This window comes from Passer domesticus, chromosome 5, assembly GCF_036417665.1.
Source record: "Passer domesticus isolate bPasDom1 chromosome 5, bPasDom1.hap1, whole genome shotgun sequence".
NCBI classification, from domain to species: Eukaryota; Metazoa; Chordata; class Aves; order Passeriformes; family Passeridae; genus Passer; species Passer domesticus.
The window spans coordinates 26,160,273-26,185,707 of record NC_087478.1 but is presented as its reverse complement, the minus strand read 5'-3'; the positions used below and the strand labels follow the sequence as shown (position 1 = coordinate 26,185,707).

Genomic DNA, 25,435 nt, shown 5'->3' with positions numbered 1-25,435 from the left:
GGGTGATGCTTATTTCCAATAATTTTCCACTCCTTGATTGCTAAGCCAAAATGCTTGTAAAATTGCAGCCTTTATAGAAAATCTGTGATTGAAGGACAAATCAGGATTAGTTTCTCAAGGAGCTGAAACATATAATCTTCAAATGGCTGCTTCTAGAGTCTTGCCAAGAGTCACCTGGAAAGGATAAAGCTAAAAATATAATTACAGGAAAAAGCAATCTTAGGGATGCTTTACTGCTAATAGAGAAGATGTTGTTGTGTTACCTACCAGTCATTCTGAAGATGTGGCAGCTACCAGATCAATTAGTTTAACAAGTGTGCAAAGATTGCTTCTCTCAAAGAACAAGATTAAAGAATGTAAGTGTTGAAGTGGGTATGCAGTCTCAAATTCAAGTCGTTAGCAGTATTTATATGCAGTAATATAAGGTACATAAAGTACCTCTCAATCCATAATATGGTGACTAACTGCTTGGTAGTACCTTAGTGGTAAGGCAGCATTCTGCACCAAAGATACTATTTTTTGGGCTTGTTGGTAGATGCGTTTAGGCAGCCTGTTACTAAAACAAAATTGTTTTCTTGGATGGAACTGTTATATCTGTTACTGCTACAAGATCAGTTAGTGACATTGGCTAAATGGTCATTTTCTTCACTGGTTATTGTTATCTACATATGCTCTCTAGAAAACACATCTTTCCACTGAGGCCTAAAACTTCTGAGTTAAATACAAATGATCACAGCATCTATTTTAGCGAGGAAAGCTGCTTTAAGTCTTGCAGGCCAAACACCATTGAAAAATTACATAGATATTTATGTAGGTATCTGAAGGCAATGTGTCAAAAGGATGGACCAGGCTCTTTTCAGTGGTCCCATGCAATAGGGCAAGAGGCAATGGACCAAAACTGATGCACAGAAAGTTCTACCTGAGTATAAAAAAGAACTTCATTTTGTGGCTGACTGAGCACTGGATCAAATTGTACAGAGATGTGGAGAGTGTCCCTCATTGGAGATATCCAAAAACCATCTAGACACAGTTCTGTGCCATGTGTTCAGGGATGACCCTGCTTAAGTAGGGAGCTTTGACCAGATGACCCCCTCTGTGGTCCCTTCCCACAGAGGAACCTGACCCATTCTGTGAAAACATTAAAGAATTTTTTTTTGTTTTAGTTCATCTACTCAATATTTAGAAATAAATAAATAAAAAAGACTTGCACATATGTTCATAAAAAATTAAATATAAACACAAAAATATTAATAAAACATTTCAACCAGTAATGGAACAGGCAATGTGTAATATCAATATACACTTTTAAATTTGGTTCAGGGCTCAGAAATCCCAGTTATTTACATGCATGGTGCATTTACACATACAGTGATTATCTGAAAAGTAATATTATTTAAGGCAATATAAAACGGTGTTGACCAGTCATGTATAATAACATGAGTAATAACAAAAAAGCACCAGTTAGAACAGTGGAAAGTTAAAACGTGGGAAAAAGGAAAAGCAGGTAAAGGGAAAACACAGAATCTTGAAAGTAACCTCTTGAAGCTAGAATGCCTTTCAAAAATATTTGATGTTATCTTGATGAGTATTTTGCAAATTACATCAGCAGTGATAATGTTATATTTGATTTTAATATGAATTATTAGAAAAATTAACTAGTGTTGGATGGAATAATCACTTGCCCATAAGAAAAAAAAACTTAGTGAAATAGCCCTCTACAAAGGAATGGGCTATTTAGGACCATAAGGCCAAAATCCCATTGCACTGAAGTGAAAAATACTGGTCATGTTCTTATCAGTATAAACCAGCATGTTTTACTAGCTTGTTTCTTTTTCATCATTGACATATTCTTGTACTTGAACCAATAACTTACAATGAACCTATGGAACGATTTTCAATGTCAGTGTTGGCAGAGCATGAACTACATAAAATTATAATCAAGCTAATTTTAGCTTAATGATAACCTTATAGTAATGCAGTGAATTTTCCTCCACTGCCCTGGTGAGTGATCTTCACTTCTACCTGTGACAGCTCCCAGCTGCACACATCTGCTCTGAAAAGCTGTAGCAGAAGCAGAATAATGACAGCAGATAAAGAGGTTGTTGGCCTATTTGAAAGGCTTCATAGTCACTGAAAGGAATGGCAGGAAAAGCCATAGAGCATGTAAAACCAGCTCTACAAGCTCAGGTCAAAGATTTAAGTACCTTGCCTATATTAGCAGCTACAATCTACAAAGATAAGAAACTAAATTTAGCACGTATGGTAGATTTTGTGCATTGTCAATCCATAACCATTTTGGAACGTTTCTAAGCCATGCCTCACTTCTGTGTATCATTAGATTTCTCTTCCTTAAACACATCTAGTCTGCCCTTCAACTAGTTTAAACTTTCATCTTTCCAGAGTGGATATTGTAGGAGGAATTGTGACCTTTACTACTATTGTTATTATCATCATGACTTAATTTCTGATAATATATTTTAATCATTCTCTTATAACCCCCTTGACTTTGTAGACCTGTATCATATCTCCCTTGATTGCTTGATAGTCCTAGTTTATTTAGTTGTTTCTTGGATGCAAGAAGGCCTATCATTGTGATTAATGCAGAGATCTTCTTGAACCTGACTTTTCAACCTGTCCTTATATCCCTGAGACAGGGAACCAGGTGCAGGTGAAACATACATTTATTCCATGGCACAGTAATCTTCTATGTTTGGTACTTAATTTCTCTCCTAATAACTCCTGACATGCAATTTACATTTTTGCTTTACATAATTTGCTTTCTCTAGGAACACTTGGAGAAAGACTGACAAAGAATAAAGTTACTGAAAAGATATGGACGATAACATGCTCTTTGCAGTTTAACAAAGGTTTCTTTGGCTAGAAGGCAATGACATGCAAAAAGACAGAACTTTTAGATTTCATGGCAGAAAATGATCTTAAGGACATCAGATCATATCAAACTTCCAGGTTGTAACTATGCTTCTTACTGTTGTAGAAATGACAATTTGCTACAGTATTTGAAAGCCAAAACAAGAAGATTGCTATATGTGGCCTGACCATGACAGTCTCATGGATCACTTGTACATCAGGACCCTTCATGTTTACTTCCTGTATGATGATATTGCTTCAGAAGCTATCCCATTTTAACTAATTATAAAGTAGTCTAGACATGACAATGCAAAACTATTGCACCGTCAGGAGTTCAAGCCTATTGACAATCCAATATTATCCACAAAATCAGAACTGAATTAGTAGCAATCCACTTTCTTAGAAAGGATGTTGCAGTATTGCTAGCAGGTGTTTTGAAAAATGTGCCAAAAACTCATTATAGTGATTAAACTTCAAATGACATTTACAGGTGTTTTCCTCCCTTACTGGTACAGACACTGCACGGCTTAATAATATTTTGATTAATGGACTATAAATGCTCATTTCTTGCCCTAAATTTGCTCAACCTCTGTAAGCAAAATTTAGAATAGTGTCCCCAGAATGCAGTGTTTTTAAACTGTTGGTCTTGGAGCAGTTATCTAAAGCTTGTTTTTATTCCTAAGGAAACTTTCCATACAGATCCCAAGAGCAACATGGAAGATGCATAGATGGAGAAAAGGGATGCATAAGACAATGCTAAAGTAAGATTTTAACTAATTTAGCCTGTTGGTTCTGCTAGCATTGCTTTTGCATATTTGAAAATTCAACTTGAAATATGATCTGATAGCCTGACTGCTGAAGATCTGGTATTATATCAGCTGTTATTGTCAGTGGATGCACATCTGTAGACACAATAAGACTTGATTGTAACAGTTGCCTATATGAATTGATTGTAGAAGTGGAACTCTAAGTGGTACTTAGAAAATCATTTCCTGGGATCCTGTAGGTACTGTAGGTTGGGTCAAATGATGTATACACTTCTTTGGAAATCCTCTAAGGCAGTACTACATGGCCTAAGTGCAGCACTGTGCTCTTTTATACTGGCAATTACACATTATGGTGGTATGCCAACAACTGAAAGGAAAAAAAAAAATCTAAAGATTTTGTACATATTTCAAAGTACTATAAGATTTAAATATTATAGTTCTTATTTGCAAACAAATATGATTGCACATATATTCATAAAAACTTTTTGTTATGCCTTCTTTGTAAGTAAACTTATTGGTATATATTGGTATATATTGTCTGAGGGGAAAATTAGTCTCAGAATATACAACTGAAGTTCGATAGGTCAAGATACTTTGTTAATCCTAAATTAGGAGTTGAATTCTGAGTAGTCAAAATTCCTGTAAAGTCAGGCATTGAGGGTGTCTGGAATGAGACTGCTTATGAAAGGAGGGACTGCCGTGAGAACACCAGCTATTGGCACTTGAACTGATGACAAATTCATGGCAATGAACTATAGTAAATGGATATTCTACTGGCTTTCCCTATGGACAATCTTACTTGATTAGCTGGAATACTAAAGACAGAAGCCTCTGTTTCTTTCAGAGCTATGTGTGGTAGACTACTCCCAGGTAAAACAGAAGGGCCCTGAGCCAGGTGGGGAGCTTTCAGAAGAGTTGTCTAACTACATAGTAAATGGCTCTGAGGGAAGCAGTTAATAGTGATCATGTCAAAAACATTGGAAAGTGACTTTGTAAAGCTTGATTCAGTCAGAACTATGTTTGGTTTAGCCTTATGAGGCTGGAAAACCATTTATGATCTGACAGGGTTCCTCTTCGGGGAGAAGAATAGGTTTTTTTCAGACCATGACTCAGCATTTATGTCCTGCTACTGTTTTGTATCTTTTAGGCTGTCTGGAAAACTTCTGTATGAGAAAATAATTGAGCACTTCACATTTAGACAAACATACCTGACAGGACGTTTGGGCACTATATATTTACAGGAGGTTTCCACTTTCTTTATTTCTCAATCACCCCGAGGAGAAAATATGAGTATCAACAGATACTGATAACAGTAAAACAACCTTGCTAAGTAGAACACACAGTTGAGACTGACATTAACTTGTCTTTTTAGCAGCATTACAGAGGTGTTCTGTCATAACAGAAATGCATTATAATAATAAGGATTACATTACTGAAGTGCTCTAGTTTTCTTTTATCCTAGAGAGAATTTCTTCAGTGTTCCTTGTAAATAGAGAGATATTTTTAATTTAAGATTTAATAAATTGCATATTTCTGATCCAGACTAAGTAACTTGTGACTTGGCCTTCTTCAGGGTATTGTTCAGGAGCATTACTATTCCTGACCCTTCTCTTTTGAGGTATAGAATCAGGATTGTGTACACAATCCTGATACACATCACCACATTTTGAGGATTTGGAGGAAGAATATAGCTCTATAATATGACACGTGTTAGTAATCACAGAAACTTTTGGTGTAATCTTTTTAGTAGTATTTCCACTATTATCATATAAACAAGCACAAAAGATTCAGAACAATAGGAATTTAGGCCTTTCATCTAAGAAGAAGTGAGCTCAACATGGAATTATTTGGGATTAATACACCTTCCTAATCAGCTCAGCAGAGGATTTATTTTAAATTAACACAGTTCATGAAAACACAAGCTTTGTGGTTAAGGTGTTATAAATGGTGTACAGTCTTTAGCTAAGCCTGTTAGTGGCATGAAAATAACACTTCTGTTTTGTAAAAAATATTTACCAACTAAGCCTGACAACCCTCTTATTTGACTTTGTTGATGTAAAACACAAATGAACATATTCATTAATCTAGAAGGGTTAAAATTATTTCTCTTATATACAGTTGCTGTGACTTAGCAGTTAATTTATTGAATATGATTTATTTTGAAATAAGTTGTGAGAGTAAAGATGTGTGCTGCTTAGCACAGTTTTTAGTAAACACATTAAATCCTGGAATCAAAACCTAGTGTTTTCTGCAACACTTTATGAGAGACATGTACTCCCTTAGCAGAAGAAGATTCAACATGGTGCAGCTCTGTATTGTGCTGATCCCATTGCTATTAATGGACCACAGCCTTGTACTAGCTGTAGTCAAGTTTAAATGTTGTTAAGTGCTGTTGGGCCTTAGAGCATAATGAGTCAAGTCTTGGCTCAGTTACCACAGGCATCTACTCTCAAACTTGTGACTCAACAGAAGGGGCTTCCATATTTTTTTCATTATCCTTTCCTATAATTTTCTCCCTCTCCCATCCTACTACCCCCCAACACCCCCCTCAAGTCCTGCATAGATATTTTTGGGGTTTAATTGATTGATTTAAGATTTTTTTTTGCTTGCTTATTCTTGGTGTGCTTTAACCATCTAGTAAAAAGTAGACTGAATCTTGCCAGCAAACTTTGCCGTGCTGCCTCTGGTATTACACCTGGTTTTGCTGATGCCTTTGATGGTGATTCTTTAAACATCCTTAAAACACTCATTCATGAGAGGTCTATAAAGGCCTAAGCATTTTCTTGGCCTTATCTAGATTTGTCTGGTCTTATTGTAGCTAATCTTGGTTGAAGTAGAAAACTGGACAATTGATAGGTGACTAGAGTTTAACTTGCTTTAACTGGCTTTATTTTAGCTTTATGCATCTAGATAGTTTTAGCCTGAAGAAACTACACCATATACTGCAAGTGTCTAAAAGGTCAAAGTTTTGAGTTTAACATTTGTTAGACACACTTCCCAGAACAGCCATCACAGTTTTTCTCTAAGCAGATGCCTTCAGGTCAACAAATATTTCTCCCGTTCAGAGGAATAACTTTGGTTTACAGGACAGTTTGCTAGGAAAGGTTCACAGCTGAAACTGCTCTGATAGATGAATTTTGCCAGAGCACATGTGTTTTCCAGACATGGTTGGTAATGCTTTAAAACCCTGGCGGTTGCTGAAATAACATTGCAAACCTGCACCTGCTACATATTGCCAAAAATACCACAGGGTGGGAACAGTTGGTCTTCTGGGTAGGTTTGACTTTTTCTGATCCAGTCCTTCCTCCTCCTCACTTGACCTTTGATATTTTTTTCTGTGTTCTTGAAAACAGTGCAAGTGGCCAAATATATTGGAATTCCCTGATAGTGAAGATAGAAATAGAAGAAGACAGGGTTCCTGTGGGAGAAGGGCAGATGGCTACAGCAAAGGTAGAGTTTACTTTAATAGATTTTCCACAGACATGAAGGATTGAGAGGGAGAGAAAGAAATAATTGCCTTTGCTCTGAGCAGATAGGTTAAATCACATTGCCTTGCTCCAACATTTCTCATCTAGGAAAACAAAATCCTGGACAGCAGTCCTGTAGTCCTAACCCTTGCCAAAAAGCACACTGAGGGTTATTTGCTGCATGCACAGGAGCTCACTGTGCCCAAAGCAAAATAGATGCATCTTCCTGCCCCAGGCACACACAACAACAAATCTCTTCTGGATATCTGAGAGGAAGGATTGATCATGTAGAATACCTGAGTCAGATTAAATTTCAGAGAAAGGAGGTTGTAGATATATCCTGAACTGTTTCTTAGACATTTAAAGTAAGCAGTCCAAAACAACCTACTTATTTTGATCAAGGTTATTTTAGATTTCATGAGAATTCCCTGCTCAGCTCTCCCCCAAGCACTGTATGCCAGAAGTAATCAAGAACTGACACAGATGTGCTGGCAAGCAATCTGAGCTAGTAGACCAGAAATCCTGATGCAGACTCCTTTCTCTACCCTTGGACAGCTGTTACCTACATGAACAATCCTGTACCACTGCTGCAGCCTGAAAAGTGAAGTTACTCTCTGGCCACTGAAGATTTGAGAGCAGCCAGCTTTAGCTCTCATTAATTTTTGATTCTTAAGAAATTGATAAGGAGTGTAAATAAAACATGTGGTACACACTGTCCACAAAGTAGTTGGATTTTCAGTGTCTGAGGATGCTTCTTTATCTTTCAGCCTTGAGTGAGACAAAAGTACTTACATCCTTTGTTCCTTTACTTCTGGGGTCTAAGGAAGAGAGTGGTGTAAAACATACCCCTCACTCAAGACAGATTATCTACATCTCTTTGTAGAAGACAAACAGAATATTTTGACCCCATCATAATTATTAACAGGGCTAAGAATGAGAAATATCATACAATGTATATCCCATGACAGATCTTCAAATGTACAGGAGCTGTCTCCTTGGGCAGAAGCAATTCATCAATTCTTTCAATTTTAGGGCCATAATGATGGAGGAACCTATATCCTGTAATGTGTTGATGGAGTTTTGTTGTTTTTTTTTTTTTAAAGAAAGTGGTTTAGATTTTTCTTTATTTTAAGAATTGATGTTAATTAGTAATTGTTATTAATCACTAACATATCAATCTCCTGCTATTTCCAGCTATGTCTTCCCTTCCAGAAAAAAAATATTAGGGGAATAAAGTTTTCAGTAAAAATTTTTAGCATTTACCCATATCCTTGCTACTTGTCTTTGTAATGTAATGAATAGCACAGGAAAAGTGTCACTGACAGAGAGGTGATTTCTCCAGCTTTAGAGAGCTGAAGTCAGCTCTGTCCCATTGTGGTGACCAAGTGGCAAAACTCTCTTTGACCTACAGCTACAACACTGGGGATTTGAACAATTCTTAACCTTACTCTAAATTGTGAGAGCAGCAGCTGAGAATTAAGCTCTTGTTCTGGCTAGGTCATCTCTGCACATAGGCAGAAGCTTTAAAAACTTCCTTGAAAGGATAAACTAAGCTGAAATGGATAATAACAATGAGAAACCTTAACGTGGGACTCAGACCTAAGATGGTAGTTTCAATATGGTCTTGGGGATGTCATCTTTAGATTATTCTTCAAAAATAATGCTGTTTTCATGATGTCAAACCTTGCTATTTTCATCAGTAAAGTTTTTTATAAGGTAGAAACATATCCCAACTAGTTTCAAAAAATCATTCCTGTATTTTGTTACCTGAAAACAGGGAGAAATGGATAGGAATCACAGCTTTAGGATGGTGAATGTGATTATCTATACATGACCCCAGGTATAGACCATATTTTTAAACTTTGATACATAAAGAAATTATTTCAAAACTACTGAATTTAGTTTTGAAAATGCATCTTGGTTATAACAGAAATGGGAAAACTCTTAAACTATAAAAATTGTGCGTTCTTTTCTGTTATCAAAAATGCATAGAGGTATCTTGGATATACTTCAGGTTTGATTTGAGCAAAGGGTGACAAAGGCTTTCCTTTCCTCTCTGGAAAAGAAACAAATTATGTCTATCTGCCATAAAGCAAAGTAGCATTGACCTGTAATTTTGGCATTTTCTTTTAGCAGCTGAGTCTCTTCGCCTTGTTAGAGTTGCTTCTTGTCTCCTTTCCCACATATAAATTATAATAACTTCTTGCACTCCAACACAATGTCAAATTGCTTAATGCTTTTCTAGGTAGCTGCTCAGTAGGGATATCTGTTTTGAACATCTAAGATCCTACAGTTCTCTGAGTCATTCTCAAAACACAGCTGGAGTTGGTAGCTGTGTTATTGTCCTAAATAAAGATATTGGAATAGAGTGCAGTCTGAAATATAAGTGAATGAACAAAAGAAGTTAAGGAGAATTTCTCCAGAGAAATACTACACAGGATGTGTTACATTATAGGTATGCTGTGAATGACAATATTTTCATGGTTATTGCACTGAATTTAATTCAGGCTTCTTAATGATAAGTGTTTGTTTCTGCTATGTAGCAAACCTGTAAAAAGAAATATGAAAATAGTAATTTTATTTAAAATCTTCCTTTTGCTGTGTATGTGGCAATAAATCAGAACTTATTCTGATGACATTATCAGCCATAAACATTACAAATTGACACATTTCCTAGTATGCTCAGCATTATAATGAACTTTGTATGCTGCACATTGATATTCAACCACTGTAAAATGCTTTCATTACAGGACATTTTTGTGTGCCTTCAGACATGTACAAATCTAACAAAGAACAATCTGCAGAGTTAAGGTCTAGTTTGAAATGTCAGTTACTATCCATAAACATCAATAAAAAGTATTTTTCCTAACAACATTTGGAAGCAACAAAAAATAAACCAATTTGTTCTTCAGAATGGCATCATGAAATTATTGCTTAACACACTGAACACTCCATTGCTGTATATTTGCTCTTTATTTTTAGAGATGTTCAGTGTACTTCAAGCCCAAACTTTATGTTTCTCAAGACTCATAAACACAAAAATTGTTAATATATAAAAAACTCATTGTATTATTCCACTAACTGATATACTAAAGCTCCAAGCTTCCCTTATCCTTAATCTAATAGAGATTTGATTCATGTTTTATGGTAGCATGGTAAGTTCAGTTTTTATAAACTTTGTAGTGGAAGAAGAAGTTTGATGCAAATCAGACATTTTTTTTGCTCAGTCTCAATGTTCGGTTTTATTCTACAGCTGGGTGTCTTGAAGTGGTTTAGTAACAAACTTGCTTGGAGTTTATGACATAACCCCAAAACTTCTTGAGACAATGGGATGACGACTATGTTTAAATTTGACACCTGCCAAAATAAATAGCTGTTTCTAAATTGAAAGCCATGCTTATTTCTTTCCCTATTTAGGTATTAGCTCATAATCCATAATAAATTTGATGTTTAAGCAAGAGAAGTTAAGAGCAACCATTTTATATTGTTGCCTTCTTGAGAAAACTAGCAACTGACAAGTACAATCATTTCTATTCCCTGAAATAGAAGAGGTTTTGCATTTAAAAAATGTTTTAATTACACTTACAAACAAACACTGATTTCATAACTGCTTCTGAAAGGCTGGGCCAAGAATATAGATGAAAAAATTATTATACTAGCTTAGTGTGCACTTTGAACAAGGTGTGAAACAGAAGACAGCCTTGTAATGAATCTGTGCAAAGAACCAAGCTCCTCTGGAGGGACGAACATGAAAGTAGGAACTGGGACAGTCTCTCAGCTGGTAGGCCAGAAAAAGCTGTGCTTGGAGTGGGGATGCAGAGGACAGAAAAAAAGAGGAATCAGCTCACTATTAAATCTTCTTTAAATCTTTTCTCTTTACTGTCAACAGTCTGTTTCAAATAACCTCCTTTTCAAATGCTGCTGCTTCAAAGGGAGTTAACAGCTACTGGTACCTGTTTCTGTATTTCAGACATCAGAAATCCCTGCAGTAGGTCAGAAGCTGGGAGAATTTTTAGCTATAAAAAGAATTCCTTATATGGGTCTAACTTGCAGCACCTAAATGTATAAATAGAGCAAGAAGCAGACTTCCTGACTCACAGTGGCCTCTCCTGATACACATGCTTTTTCTTGCTTGTCTAGCCCTAGTAGTTTTTTACATGCTCCTCTCTGAGATGCAGAGTAGAATGTACTCTGTTAACTTCATGATGAAGATATTCAACTGACTTCATATGTGTTTGAAATCCACCGGATAGAGAAGGCCAAGAACTGAAGTCAGCTTGAATGCCAAACTCCTTTACAGACAGTATAATTTCCTTTATCACTATTTTAAGCCCAAAGGGTTGGTGCTGATAAAGTCTGTCCAAGAATGTTAGTCTTTCCCTGGTTTTAGGACATAATGTGGAGGAACCTCAGCAGGCTGATAGATCTTCACATTCCTCCTGCAGGCAAGGAGAAAATGGGAAGTTAAGCCAGGCAGCCATATTAAGCCTTTTTCTTTAGTTTGGTTTGTTTGGAATTTTTAATTACTTTTTTTGATCATGGGAGCTTTAGCATTCATTTTCTGAGATGCTTAGTTCTCGATCTGTTGTAAAAGAAGTCTAGCATTGAATTGTGAGTCTAAACTCCTGTGTAATATCATGCTGGGTTGCTTAGATTCAGGTGTTATAGTGCCTTACTTACTAGCGCAAAGGGTCCAGCAAAGCAATAAATAGATCACCTTTGAAAAATATTAGATTAAACAGCTTTGCATGATAAAAAATGGAACAGAAAACTACCATTATAATTTTTCACTTCAGAAAGAAAACCTACATATAGAAATAAAATAGTTACAATTAAAGTTAGAAAGAAACAGAAGTGAGGTAATATCTAAATTCTCTCAGATAGTATAGAAAAATAAAACCATTACATGAGGCAAGCTCTATGAATACTGATTTAAAAGGCTAAAAGGTGCTATTAAACAGCTAAATGTAGGGAATTGTTAGAAATGTTAAAAAAATAACATCCAAAAAGCAACAATAATGGAAAAAAATACAGAAAAACCCTTCAAACAACAAAAGAAAAACTCACAGCAATTATTCAAAAGATGAAGTTTGAGTCTGAATGAAGAAAGCAGGAGAAAAGAGAATATGTGATGGTGAGCTAAATGTTGCCATTTTGAATGAGTGTTTAGGAGTGACTAACATCATTAAAACTTCTAATTGAGGATTTTTAGGCACAGGAAGACTGTCAAAGATTTAATGAGGTTCAAAAAATGATACAAGTGCTAAAGAAACACTCAAGGAAGAAATGTGTATAGCAGAACAGCTAAAAATGTAGTGTATTTGTTCTAATGTGTCTCCACAGTGGTTTTCTATTTTTTTAATCTTGAGCACTTTAGGAACTGTCTCAAATTAAACTGTCAGTAAATGACTATTAAGATAAACCAATAAAAAGATTAATAAGACATTGACATGAAGAGATGATATTCAGCCAGGAACACTAAAGGTAATCAAATATGAAATTGCTAACTTCCAGTTAAAATCAGAAGGATGGAAAGGATCAAACAGGACATCAATTTGAAAAGACTCCAGGAGAGAACTAGGAAAATGAGCTGACAAATCTGATTTAACTTGAGGCAAACTGTAAAGATTGGAACTCTAGGACTGCTAGGGGGAGAAAAAGAAGAGAGAGAGAGAGAAGAGACAGAGAGAGATGGAGTGGGACATGGAAAAGGGAAAAGAATCAATGGAGATATAGAGAGAATACTTTCCATCTGAAATCAATACAATACTCTAAAAAATGTCAGTGGATACTTTGGGAACATTCCTAGGCAATGGAGCTTGATCCTATTTACCAATAAACTGTCAGAATACTCTGTGGAGTGGCTGGTGACTCATGCCAACAGTCACTGTCCTGTTTAAAATTTAAAAGCTATCATAATCCCCAAAGAGCATTCTCAACATGGACCCATGTGTTTTGGAGAACATGAAACAAAAACTGTGCCCTGAGCTCATGTGTCAGAGAACAGTTGTAAGCACATTAAATATGTTGGTCTTAATACATCCCTAAACTTTGAGAGTAGTGAAGATTTAATTGTTAGAAGTGCATATGTTTGCAGGGGTTTGATAACATTTTCCATCAAGGTACCTTACAGAAATGGTACCAAATCCAAAACTGAAAATCTGTACCTGGAGAGAGTAGAAAGGATGGGAGAAGGGCACTGGTCCTAAATCTACACACATAGTAAAAGAATTTCATTTCACTGCAACCGATGTAGAAATATTTGATGCTTTTTCATGTAATTTAAGAAGGGTAAAAGATTTCTGAAAGCAGCCAAGAAGGCAGAAAAACTGTTTGGTGTTACTGTAAATCAATGAATGACAGAATTATTTAGGTTGGAAAAGACCTTTATCTCTAAAGTAACCTCAAGTCATTGATTCATGTAAGAATTTTATTAGGCCCTTGGGTCTTTAACATTCACTTACAGAGTTCACAGAAATGAAACTTATATTTGCTGTTTTCAATATAACATGTTCAGTAAACAATAATGAGGTAATACCACTTTGGCTTCAAGCAGACAGTTACATACATGCTATTAAAGCCTCAAAAAAATGGAAACTGAAAAACACTATTAGGTATCAATACCTGAATGCAGCTGAAATGTGTAACTAAATGAAATTGAACTAAAATTGAGGAAGAACAAAAGTGATGTGCAAACAGGGTAAGAAAATGTCATATTTAATATTAAGTCCTGTGATTATATGGAAAAGTAAAAACTTATAATAAACAAGTAAAAATCATATTAAGTAATTAGTAAATATTTAGCATTCTATAAATAAAAATCAAAGGTAAAATGCAACTTATATCTAATCCAAAACATATTGTAAAAAAGTAGAATAAAATAGTTCAAAATCTGAAGGTAAGAATAAAATTCCTACATTCCCAGATCATTATACAATTAACAAAGACTTGCCGGACCAAAAAAAACCCTCTGCCTCCTCTGATACTTTTCTTCAAAATGCTTCCTCTGGTATTTTTCTTCAAAACATACTTGCATGCCAGGAGTAGAAGCATGAAGGAAAGGTCGTGCATAAGTCAATTTTATTTTCTAGTTTTTGTCAGCCACCACTGTAGGAATTGCTTTGAGGTCATACCTGGACAAAAACCCCTTCAAATATACATTGATGATTCTAATTTTACTCAAGTGTTTTTAATTTTAGAAATTTGTTCTAGCTTTTTTTTTTTTTTTTCCTGGGTGAAAAAATTCCACAGATAAATTCTGAGTTGTGAGAAACTTTTGCACAGGGAACTGGTTGGTTCCCCATTCCTGAAGGTATTTAACAGATGTGTAAATGCAGTACTTACATACATGGTTTAGTGGTAGACACAGCAGTATTAAGTAGCAGTTGGACTCAATAATCTTAAATGTCTTTTCCAACTAAATGATTCTAGGATTTTATAATAAATTCTTTGTGACAATAATAACAGTCGTATGAAATACACCTATTTTGTTTTCAAAACTTATATATCTTGTACTGACTGGATTAAAAGCACAAGCACTAGATAATTGCTTAGTGTGCTGCTTCCTAAAATAAGAGACGTAGCATCTGACCCATGCAGCTAATTATATTCCCTTATTTTCTTGGTCTATCAGCCACTTTTTTGGTAGGAAAACAGGAATGTTTTAGTATTTTTATCATTTTTGTCACCAATCAGATAATTACTGAACTGTCACAAGCAGTCAGTACTGGAGTTTAATAACCCCAAGATAGAAAAAAAAATATTTGCAACACTTAAAATGTAGTATTTTGTTTTCCTGTTTTTAATGACTTCTCTGAATCCAAAGGCAATTTCTTTTACTTCCTTCCTTGTGTTTTCATTTTACTGCAACAATTATTTTCTTATTTCACAACTACATCTTAAACTGACCAGAGTGTGATGAAGCTGTAATCCAATTCAACTGAGTCTTGACCTCAGCTGAATTGACCTCATTTTATTAACAGCAGACCTTGTATTATTTTGTTAGTTATGGTGGCACTCTTTTCAGCACATAATTAGCCTTCACTTCATCCTCCTGGAAGCTTCTTCTGACTTCTTTTATCCAGTACAGCATTAAAATAAAGGAAGTGGTTTCCAAAAATCACAGGCAAAAGTGAGAAAAATGGAAAGGACAAGGACATAATGGTAATACCTCTCAGCCATGAAATACAATGGACAACTTGTCCAAGGACATACTTCGCATCATTACCCTCATCTTACCATAACCATCTGTCATATGTTCCTCAAGAACTAGCTTTAAAACTTTCAGATATTAACATTTTAACTTCGTCTTTAATGATATGCAATGAAATGGCCTATACCTTTTTCACAGCTAAGAAACTTCAGGCTGATATCCTCTCTACTAGTAATGTGTGCTTCCTGAAGATATTGCACAAAGAGCATATATGGCCCATTCAGGTTATCTTCTCCTAGAGATGACATCTATAATTTTTCTGAGAAGTCAAACTGAGCCAACCATAGCACCTACAAACTGCCTTACAACAACAACTCTTATAATGAGAACAGGAGCATATTTTGCAGTAATAAAAAATGACAGACCAATTACAGTGAGCTTTAACTTTTATAGGTAAATTACACACAACAGATTTTATTAGTTCTGAAGTAATGATTGTTATCAACCTGTCCTTTTATCATCTCATGTCTGCTAAACCAGCATTGTTCAGTTGATTAACACCTCCCAGCTTTCTTAGACAAGTATAATATAAAACATAACAGCACTAACTTGTACTATAAATGTAGGTCTAATACTATATTGTACTATAAATGTAGATCTAATACTAATACAAGATGTCTTTACTTATACAGTTTTTCAATATTAAAGAGACCCACTCCATGGTATAACAAATTACTAGAGCAAGTTGTTGGTTTGTTTGAGGGGTTTTTTTGGTTTTTGGTTTTTGGTTTTTTTTTTTGGTTGATATAACAATAAATTCGGTTTAAAAATTATTTCATAAGTCACAAAGTCCAACATCTGCCAATGAAAGATTGTTCTCTACAGTATTTTTTTCCATATATTTTAAATGATGAAAGTTCTTAAAATATTGCTTTCATTCCCACAGAAACAGTTTTAAAACACAGATGACTGATCAAACATCAGGGCATATTCACTAATCTAGTGTAGTTCAGCTGGTTATAAGAGAATGTACATTCTCCATTAAGGCTTCATTTGGCTCAGTTCAAAAGTCCACTGTTAAGTATCTGATTAGTAGGATCACGGAATCGTTGAGGTCCTAATGGGCCTCTGGACACCATGGAGTCTAACACCCTTGCATAGAGTACTATCAACTACACCAGGATGCCCAGGTCTCTGTCCTCTCAGGTTTTGAATATCTTGAGGAATGCACAGCCTCTCTGGACAACCTCTTCCAGCATTGGACTTGTTTATTCTTATGATAATATGAAATTTTGCTGCTTTTCAATTTATATCTCTTGCCTTTTGTACTGTCAGTTGGCACCACTGAGAAGGATCTGGCTCCCACTTATTCATTCACTCCCATCAAGTATTGATACACATTGGGAAGACTTGTACCAGCCCCTTGCTGGGCCACCCACCAAACCTTCTTCTGCAAAGTGAACTGTCCTATATATCTCAGATCCCCTTTCATGAAAGGTGCTCCAGTCCCATAAATATCTTTCTGTTCCTGTACTAGATTGTCCCCAGTATGTACATGACTCTTCTGCCAGAGAGCCCACAGCTGGACACTCTCAATAGTGCTAAGCAGAGGAGAAGAATCTCCTCTTTTTATCTGCTAGAGATATTTTTCCTGCTTAGGATGCTTGTAGCCCTTTTTTTCCACTCATTGGACACTTGTGATTCATGGTCAATTCATGGTCCACCAGGAACACTAGATTCTTTCTTGAAAAGCTCTTTTGCAGACAATCAAGCTCCACAGTTTACTGGTGTGTGGATTTATTCCTCTTCAGGTACAGAACACTTTAGCAGGCACAGGGCCTGCAAGGCCTTGGCGATCAGAGGCCTGAAGCTAGGAAATGCCGAGTCAGCATGACTGGGCCTTACAAGCCCCTCTCTTCCTCCTTTCGGACCCTGCTTATCTCCCTGTAAATCCATAGGTCACTTTCCCCTGACCCTTACTATTGGACAGTTTTCAAAACCCCTGTAGGGTATAAAAACCCCTAATTCTGCCCGGTTCGGCAGAAGAGCTGTCACTGGATCCTTCGCGGAGCCCCGAATAAAAGAATCCTGCAGAACCCATACAGCACTTCTCATATCTCCCTCTCTGCGTCTGCTGCCGCAGCACCTAGCAAGCTAAAGAGCTGGAGATCACTAAAGAGCTGATTATCACTAAGAGCTGCAAATCACTATAGCTTGCCTAGGCTGCCTGAGCCCCCCGCTGAGCTATCCTGGCCGGCGTCCGGCATTCCCTGCTGGGCTCCTGCCCTGAGGGTAATGACCCGGCCACAGAACATAAAACTTTTGTCAGCTTCATGGGGTTCGTCTTTACCCCTTTCTTCAGCTTTTTAAGATTCCTCTGAATGGAAGTCCAACAGTTTGAGCTTCTCCTTGACATTTTATTTTCATCTACAAACTAGCTAAAGGTGAATATTAAAGGTAGACTTTCTAATATGTTAAATACTTAGTGATTTAGCAGGGATCTGCTGAAAATTTGCACCCTTAATTTAAGTATTAGTAAAGTAAGCATGATTTAAGGAAGTCTGTTTCTTTGGGCTTAGATCCCTAGATAACTATAAACCAAATGATCCATCACTTACCAAAGATATGGACATACCTTTAGGATCCTACAAACACAACTACCTGTGCTTGAAGAAATTTCTCTCTTGGGTCCTAAAAGTAGGATTCAGTTTCCTGAACAAATATTTATCTCCCATTTTCAGCTGTCCAGTTGTACAAGTTGTTCTATTAGGCCTGGCAAATATGATACATGGTATCAGCTACAATGGTTCAACACATTTTAGAAAGGCAAACAGAAACCAAATGGGACACTTTAGCATATCTAAATTGGCACTAAATACAAATAGACAGGCAAATAAATCCTATTTCAAGTATCCAAAGTATCTCAGGCTACATGATAGATTAGCTAGTATTTTCTCAAATCAGTCTTGAAATAGGCTCTTAAGCTCTTCTTAACTGGTTTGTTGAATGCCAGTCTTGTATTTTGTAATGGAATCTAAAACCTTTAAATTTCCTGTAGAAAATATAAAATATATTTAGGGATCTCAACATAGTATTTTATTAAACATTTCAAGGAATATAACTTTCATCTTGCAAAAAGGATTCCGACTTCTAATCTTCAAATGTCTTTAGGTAAGATGGAGTAGACAGAAGCCAGTTAACTTCTTCACTTATTGGGTTATAGCATGTTCACTTTTCTTTTTTTTCCCCCTCTTATTCAGTGAATTCCAAATTCTCTTCTGTGATCCTGATGTCAGAGGAAAGTGATAAAATTGAAAATTTGGAAGTCAATTTTTTTGTATGCTTCACACAACACATTCTTCTAGGAAGACAAACATGTGAACTGAACTTTAAGGTAAGAAGGGCATTAAAAACAAGCCTCCCCACTCTCTGGATGTATATGTAATCAGTACTGAAGGGATGAGAGATTTCTAGAGGAGAGTGAGACACCTTTCTGTGGTAGATTGTTCTTGACTGGACATCAGGTGCCCACCAAGTGACTCTCTTACTCCTCTTCCATCAAGAAGACAGAGGGAGAAAATGCAGTGATAAGCTAGTGAGTTGGCATATCCATTAATGTTGCAGGCAGAACAAATTTGGCTTGGGAAGATGAATTGAATTTATTGCCAATTATTGGTAAACAGAGTAGGATAAAAAATAATAATTAACTAAAAAACTCTTTCCCCATCCCTCCTTTCTTCCTGGGCTCAATTCAGTTCTTAACTCTTCTATCTCCTCATCTTGGAGCCTATTGAATCAAGCTTCTTCCAACACAGGGGCAGCTTCTGAAGTCTTCTCACAGAAGCCACCCTACAATCTGCCCTGCTACCAAGACTTTGTCATGCAAAGGCAATATGTTCTGTTTGCTTAAATCCCTATGTAGAAATGGGGTCTGCTTTATATTAAGGATCTTCAACACTCCAGTTAAGAAAATAATAATTTTCATAGGATGGCTCATATATTTATCCTAACCTACATCTTCCTCTGATGTCCGTGTAGGACATATAATAATTCAGCTTTTGACATAATGTATGCCACAAATGTATCTGATTTTACTGAAGTACTGAATTCTGTTAAGAGTGGAGGAGAAATTAATCATGTGAGATGAATCCTATGATAAAAGCTTGGCAATTGTTCATAAAGGAATATTTGCCCCTGGGGAAAATTATCTATTGATTGTCACACAGAAACAGGCTTTATATGAAGACAAATAGACCCCAGAGTTCTAGTCTTGCACAAGATACCTCATCTCCTGAGTTCATGCAGAGCCTCTTCATCCTCATACCTTGCAGGCAGCAGGATGTGGTCCATCATATTTATTACACACCACAACAGTAAAAATGTTTGTTATTAAAACAAACCATAAAGCATCTGTATGAAGCCCAAAGAGAGCGCAAACACATTTTATGGTGTTACTTTGAACTCATTTTCTGTGAATGAATCAAGTTGGAGCAGGATTTGAATACTGCTAAAGCCAGATCTCTAAACCAGCAATATGAAAATGTATCTTATTTTCATTTCAGTTGTAATAACTTCATTGTAATTCTGTTAACCTTGCTGCAATCCAGGGTAACTAAATTAAAAGTTCATCTGCATGCATAATTGATTTTATATTTGATACTGGTCCTGTCATATTATGTATTGATGACATAGTAAAACTAAGGACTGGCTTAAGGACTTTACCTACTATATAAATTTCTTTTAGAGCAAAATAATCCCTTTATTAATACTATATGTCTATCCGGGCTGCACATATAATTTTGTTTGCAAGTCAGTACTGGTTGTCTCCAAGCCTTGAGGGAAACCATGTTTGAGTGGTAAACACAAGCAAGGTGTCAGAACATATGCAAATTCAAGTGCAGCTTGCAAACATGTCTAGTTAAAATGTCTGAACATCTAATGTGTTTCTGCTTATGTGATGCATGTCTTCTAGCTATATACCTTAGTAGAATATTTCTGAATTTTACTTGCATGAGGCCAATTGAGGAAATAAATTGTTGTCCTTGAGTTCAAAGCAAATAGGATTTTAAATCTAAATATCTCTGTAGAGATTCTGGCAGCATAAAACAATAGAACTAATAGAACACCTTTAACCGGAGAAAGGGACATGAGATTCTCAGGACATTAACTGGTGTCTGGGTTCAGAGAAAAACAAGACAGAAAAGTGATCAGAACAGATCCAGCTAATACCAGCTGTGCAGCTATGGTTTCAGAGATATGGTATTGACAAAAAAATTTATGCAAAAGTAAACTAGATAGTATTTCTTGCTTCTTGGACACAGATACTGCTTGTAAAAGTAGTCAGATCTGATTAGTGAGGCCAACAAAGAGACAATTAAATGAGCCAAATAGAGGCTTGGCTGGTCCTTTACAAACAGGACACCTTCAATGATATTAAAACTCACCCAAATAAAAAACCCCATAAAATCAGAAGCCAAAATACACAATCAGAACAGGCATAAAACAAGAAATTTGATTAAAATTATTTGCCTCACAAATGGTGATGAAACAATTAAATGTACTTGGAAAAATCACTCAGAATGTAAACTGAGGCAGAAGAGGATGAATGAGAAGCAGTGCTCATATCTACAGCCCTTTAGAGCTAAAAAGAGCACTGCTTCTGCTTTGAGGGCTGAAGAATGCCTCAAACTTGCATCAGAGGGTCACAAGTTTTGCTTTAGAGATTACAACCAATATTGAAGATACAATCTTCAGTAATAATCTGTATAATTTCTCTTTTAAAACATTCAGTTTTGTAAATAGAGACTCTTTAAAATGATACCAGATACAATGTAACAAGACAGTTTCTAACAGAAATGAAGTAACCATGTCTTCAAGAGCTTCAATTACTTTTGTAGCCGCAGTGAACCTCGCTATCCATTGAACATACAATCTGTTGCCTGTACGTTTAACCACAATGATTTCAGTAGCATTGGCTAGGTTATTTATAACGAGGATTTATTGAATAGAGTAGAGGACACTTAACTTCATAAGTACTTATGAAGAGCTCCCTTGCAACACTTAAAGTTTTGGATCCTCAGTAAGTAATTTTTAAGATATAGTATTTATAACTTCCTAATTTCAAATATTCTGAGTTTAAATCAAGTGCCATTTTGTGTTGGGTTAGATACCCAAGAGATGCCAAAATATTATGCACCACAATAATAGCATTTAATAAAATTAAAAAAAAAATAAAAGAAAGTAGCATGTTATTGTCTCATAATGCAAATTAACCACACGATATTCTCATTGGCAGTAATGGGTGATCCAAAATTGTCTTTCATTAAAAAACCTTTTCTTCTTATTCTGGTTATAAATTGTTGTGTTTGAGGCCTGGCTTTTTTTTTTTTTAAAGGTCCAGTATGAAGACTGTCCCTTGCAGTTATGCTTTGAATACAGAACCCTCCACAGGATAGGACAAAGGAAGGAATGGAACGAGTGCAGCGATCAACTTAATGAATTGTCTTTTTGAATTAGCTGTTGCCTTTTAGCGGCATAACCACATACACTACACTTCCAGATCCCTTTTTTTTGTTTGTTTGTTTGAAGCTCATGTGCATTTTTGACCTAGTCTGATTCCAGAGGAAACAATGTACTCTAGTCCCATTGCTTTTTTCTGTGAAAGAAGACATAGGGGGAGACAGCAAGGAAAGAAACTGCAAGGGTATCACTTCAGAGCACAGAGAGGCAAAACAAAAGGTGGAGTGTCCAAATGCTGCATGTTCCTTGGTCTGGTAAATTCACATCTGAGCAGGCAAAGGTGTTGCTGCACTTAAGAGAACTGTATGAGCTGCAGTAGTTTTCCATGACTGCCCCTATCTTATCTTATCTTACATGTGAAATAAAATGCGTAAGCTTAGAGTACCCTCACCATGATGCTTTCATCAGTAGTTAAATTTTGACATTACTTATGCACTATGCTTTATCAGGCCAGGAATACATGCATTATCAATGGGTTGAGAATAAATGTCTTTAAATCACGGCACCATGTTTTTTAGAAAGATAACATTTTTTAATTATATGGAATAATTCCATTATTTCAGACTCATCTATTCTGTGGATACCTCCATCCTGTAGCTAAAGTGAAGACTTCAGATTTCCTGTAAACAAAAGGTACCCATTTTGCATTCATTATATCTTTTATCTGCAGTATAAACCAAGGTTGCCTAAAGTCTCTGTTGCCCTTATGAGAGCAAACATTTTGAGTCCTTTTGGGAAGAACCTGAGGGTATCTTCAAGGAATAATCCCCAGACTATTTTCTTTTTTCCCTACTTGATGTCAATGAAATGGCAAATAGAATAGCTAAATGATACGTGCAAATATTGTTGCTGATGCGTTGGGTACATCACCAATTCCCAGTGCCATCCAGGAGTATCAGCAGGTTTGCCCCAGAGCTTGCCTTTGGGATGACTGAACAAGCAATCAAGGTAGATGGCAAGCTCCTCTGGCCTTGAGGCTACCCTGAGGGCTGCTCTACACAGTAACACAGACCCAGCATCTGGGACTCTGCAGGCGATCAGTGAAGCAGCCTGTGCTTTCAGAACTGATGCTTCAGGCTCTTGGCACACCGCTTATGTCTCACTGAACAGTTCACACTTTCAAAGTACTCAGAAACTGATAGCAATAAGCTTGTTCAGCTATGAGATGTGAATATATTGGGCTCAAGTGAGATGGTATTGGTGACCATTTAAAAGTGGAAAAAATTAACAGATATAGAGATAAGTATTGGATGACCTTGACACAGAGTATAAAGCTGAATGACAAAGGGCCCGATCTTGTACTGGTGCTATGTATGACTGGTAATTTATTTGATTTTGACTTGTCCATTTCTTGCATTTTTTTACTTTCTAACCATTAGAAAATTATCTCCTGTTTATTCAAGCTCTAAATAGCAAACTAGTGTCTCAATACTTTTCCTACATATATCACTTTAAGGAGATATGGAAGTGAGAAAAATAATTATAATTTTTCCCCAGTAGATATGACTCTTCAACAGAATCTCCTCTAGCTGGTCTTATTTGCATGCAATACATGTAGAAGAAAAGTATGCAATGAATTTAATGGCTTTTTTCTTATTCAGTATACTAATTTGTGGACTTATAAACACAACATAATTTGTTGAATAGTGCTGGAGAACAAGTTTATCAGCTCATTAAAATCTTGACAATATAAACTGCAATTAACAAAAGGGAATGCAGTGTGTTACAGACTTTGTCATTCAGCTAAAGGTTTCTACCTATTTGCAATCATTTGAAATGCCAGATTGCAAGAGTTTAATTAGTTTAATTGTAGTTCTTGGTGTTCCAGATGAGTTCATACTTGGACAGTATTCTAAATATTTAAAATTCTCTTGGAGAATTGGATGGCATCAAGTTGCTGCTGGGAAGCAAGAAGCGGTAATAATGCTATGCAGCGGCATGTGATGGGGGATTTAAACAATAAAAGAAAAGTAACACCCACACATTTTGGATTAAAATTCACTTTTGGCAAATCTCAAAGCAGACTCTCTTGAATAACATTTCCAATTAATCCATTATGAATAGTCGTAGAAGGGTATTAGGCTAAATTGTTTCCCATATAATTATGGGAATTAAGAATGGATGGAAAGAAGCTCTGAGGAAAGAGATTTGGGGGTGTTGGTTGACAAGATGCTCAGTATGATCCAGCAACATGCACTCACAACCCAGAAAGCCAAATGTGTCCTCTGCTGCATCAAAAGAACTGTGACCAACAAGTTGAGGGATGTGATTCTGCACCTCTTCTCTGCTCTGGAGAGACTCCACCTGCAACCAGCTTTGGGATCTCCAACTTAAGGAGGACAAGAACTTGCTGGAGTGAATCCAGAGGAGAGGCACCAAGATGATCAGAGGGCTGGACCACCTCTCCTATGAAATCAGGCTGAGGACTGGGATATTCAATCTGGAGGAAAGAAGGCTCTTAGAGCAGCCTTCCAGTACCTGAAGGAGGCCTATGAGAAATCTGGAGAGGAGCTTTTTATAACGGCATGCAGTAATAGGATAAGGGACCATGGCTTCATACCCAGAGGGAGTAAGTTTAGATTAGTTATTAGGGAAGAAATTCTTGACTGTGAGGGTGGTGAGGCACTGAAACAAGTTTTCCAGAGAAACTATGGATGCTTCATCTCTGGAAGTTTGGATGGGGCACTGAGAAACTGTCTAGTGGAAGGTGTCTCTGCCCATGACAGGGGGATTGGAACAAGGCAATCTTTTTAAGGTCCCCTGCTTTCCAAACTAAGATTGTATGATAATTATCCTGTTTAAACAAGACCCTTTCTTAAAATCTTAGGCAAGTATGTAATATTTTAAATATTAAACATCTTTAGTATCTGTTTTAAAGTTTATGACTACATGAACCACAGAAGTTAAATTCTCAGAATCTATTCATTAATACAGTACCATGGACATAAATGTACGGATTACTGGCAAGCATCAAACCACAGCTTTTAAATACAAAACTGAATAGAAAGGAACATTACTTTCCCTGGTGTCATTCCACGGTACAATATCTGTACAAGCTGCCATACACTTTTTTCCAAAAGGTACTACTAATGGCTGTTTCTTCTCTATCTAATCTCTGGATTTTGTTTGCTTGTGACTTCTAATCTTTCTTACTTGTAAAGAAGAATGGGTGTTCATAGGAACTTAATTTTGGAAAGCCTGAAATTTTCTATTCCTCTTGTAGTTTCATTTACCAAAGAATCGTGCTTCTAGTTACACCAAAGAGCTAGACACGGAGAGGGATTGTTTCCCTCATTTGTATCCAAATAAAAATTTGTATCTGACATTTGTATCTAAAAATTTGTATCTAACTATTCAGTTGCCATACTTGGTACAATGTGCACCCATGAAAATACTGACAAATTTACAGGACACATATGACCTGCATTAAGAATGCAAAATACACCATGGGCAAAAGACAAATTTTGTGTAGCAACTTGCAAGCCTTATTCTCATGCAGAAATTGATATGCTTTAGCATATATTTGATCAGTGCTCCTGTTTCTCAACTGTTTACTTAAAATAATGTGAACAGATCAAACACATTGTAGCAATGCTCATATATGTGAAGCTGTAACCCACAAAAAGGTATGTCCTTGTGTATGTACCACTAATATTTTCCAA

The 25,435-nt window shown here is 36.3% G+C and overlaps 2 long non-coding RNA genes across 6 annotated transcripts in view; one reads left to right on the top strand and one right to left on the bottom strand.

The window, feature by feature from the left end:
* Positions 1-25,435, bottom strand: part of LOC135301889 (uncharacterized) — a 94,978-nt gene that overhangs the window by 59,101 nt on the left and 10,442 nt on the right. The window lies entirely within an intron of this gene.
* LOC135301888 (uncharacterized) lies at positions 16,133-22,152 on the top strand. 4 transcript variants are annotated; one of them, XR_010363627.1, is made up of 4 exons: positions 16,133-16,444; positions 18,368-18,425; positions 18,515-18,648; positions 21,649-22,152. It is a non-coding gene; the product is annotated as an uncharacterized LOC135301888 (long non-coding RNA). The 4 variants fall into 4 exon arrangements; XR_010363629.1 differs by lacking the exon at positions 16,133-16,444 and adding an exon at positions 16,448-17,041; XR_010363628.1 differs by lacking the exon at positions 16,133-16,444 and adding an exon at positions 16,448-17,698.